General features: G+C 39.4%; 1 pseudogene; it reads left to right on the top strand.

Annotated features, from left to right (window-relative positions):
- Positions 1-410: 410 nt before the first annotated feature.
- LOC147440083 (uncharacterized) lies at positions 411-1978 on the top strand (annotated as a pseudogene).
- The last annotated feature ends 344 nt before the right edge of the window (positions 1979-2322 follow it).

The following is a 2322-nucleotide window of genomic DNA, read 5'->3' as shown; positions in this document are numbered from 1 at the left end:
AGTTGGTATGAAACTCCCACATATAAAGAAAATGATATTCTCTCAGAAGGTGAGATGCTTGAGGGAGATAACGAGAGCACATAAGGCTCTGACAATTTCAATTTCAAGGCTTCCTTTCCCAGAGGGTGTGTAGGAAAATAGCAGAGAAATTTAAGATTGATATGAGATGGACAAGAGGTGCCTTGGCATGTCTGTAGGAGGCTGTTGAAGACTTTTTTATTGAGCTCTTCCAAGATGCATACATATGTGATGCCCACTCTCCTAGGGTCACATTGATGGACAAGGATATGAATATCTTGAGGAGATTAAGGTATAGATTCAACAAAATTCTTGAACCAATAACTCTGCAAGGTGAGAAAACCTTCAACATTTGCAACATACCCCCATCAAGAAAGGCAAAAGAGCCTAAAATGTTGGTTGAGGAGATAACATAGGATGATGTTTTGGAAGAGCCCAAAGTTGATAGGGAGGAGCTGGAAACAAATGAACTTAGGGAGATTGAAGCTCAACTCCCTTCAATGCTGAGAGGTGTCAATTCCACAGGCTTCTTGGTGGCTACTTTCTTATAGTATGACCTTCCTAAAAGAACATATTATATTACCCTGGATGCTGAGTGTGTTGAAATCCTCAAAGATGGACAAGGAGAGATCAATGACCGTAGGTTTGCCTAACCATCAAGATTCTATATGTGTTTTTGTATAATTACAAAAAGTTCTTTTGAATTTGTTTGCAGATTATTGATGCATGACTATAAGTTAGATATCCAACAAAAGGTGGATATGGTTGACCCAACCATATCTCACTATTTGAGAACTGATACTGACATAAGGAACTAACCATCCGATATAGATTTTGAAACTTGTGAACTCCTCCTCTGCCCCTACCATGAGAGGTATGGTCTAATGCAACCATAGGTCATTTTCATTTTTAAATTTTTATCCTGGAAGCTTTTGACAATGTCCAATGGTCTTGCCACATTTCTCACTAGAGTCTTATAGCAATTTATATCACTGATAAAATATGTTTCATATCGAACTCTCTTGAGGGCCACCATGGAATGACTAGGCTGTAAGTGTAACTGTTCCATACTTTACCCAGTGCTCCCACTTTCAATTATTTTGTAACAATTCTTTGGACCTTTCTAAATAGGGCGGCCTCAAGGCTGATAGAGAGAAATTTCCTCCTATCAAAAGGCTCATGGATGACATGCAAATCTTAAATGTGAAGGTATGGTACTGCTAGGTCTTAAGTAGTAAAATTGTGTATTTATTTTTCCTCTTCTGTTTGTGTAGCCACCATTGCAGGAGGAGGCTTTCTCATGTGGATGGAGGGTGATAACAAATGCAAAGTTAGGGGTTGACTACACCTACTGCAACCCAAAAGAGACTATTAGGTTAAGCATTTGATAATATAAATAGGGAAAGATATTGATATTAGGGTAAGATAACACACTTATCTTTCTTTTCTAGATCAATAGGAATTGCTACACTGACAACCATGTTTGGTGGGTAAGGGAAAAGTTGATTAGATTTATGGTCAGTGCCCAAATAGAACTACCCATAGTATCCAAGTCCCCAAAGGGCCAAAGAAGCCAAAGGAAGAGGCCATGCACCACAGAGGTCAAGGAGGATTCACTCAAAAGAGCAAAGGTTGAGAAGTCAAAGAAGGAAGACAAGCCCAAAGAGGTTCCAAAGAAGGTACAGAAACCTGTTTCTCCCAAAAATATGCCCATAAAAGTACATTCACATGCCAAAGAGGAGCAAAAGAAGGAGGAGAAGAAGAAGCCCAAGGAGGAGCAAAAGAAGCCCAAGGAGACAGAGCCTAAGGAGGAGCAAAAAAAGCCCAAGGAGACTAAGCCTAAGGAGGGCAAGAAGATAGAAGAAGACTCCAAGGAAAATAGAGGAAGCTAGCACAAGAAAGAGTCCTAGGACTCCCAAAACCCCCAAAAATGTTTTGTGAAGCAGAATTTTGTAAATAGAAAAGCAATATGATATTCTACCTCACATACTCTCTACATACTTTCTACTTGAGAGCACTTTGTAAAGAGAAAACATTACATACTCATATTTATTTGTAAAGAGACAACATTATAAATTCTCTCCTTGAGAGTATGATGTAAATTTACAACTCTTACTGGCTCCATTTCTTGTGCAGCTCCCAATAAAGTCTTTTAGTTTCTGCTGCAATTATGGCAACCCTTGCATTTGCCTCTGCATGATTTTCATAGTCCAATTGTGTTGACAGCAACATGTCAAGGACCAATCCATAATCCATTCCATCCTCCAACCCCACCCCAAAAGGGCCTAGGAAATCTACCAACCA

Source organism: Adiantum capillus-veneris, chromosome 16 (genome assembly GCF_014529385.1).
Source record: "Adiantum capillus-veneris isolate H3 chromosome 16, ASM1452938v2, whole genome shotgun sequence".
NCBI classification, from domain to species: Eukaryota; Viridiplantae; Streptophyta; class Polypodiopsida; order Polypodiales; family Pteridaceae; genus Adiantum; species Adiantum capillus-veneris.
Note: the sequence above shows the minus strand (reverse complement) of the source record. Positions and strands in the feature narration are given on the sequence as shown.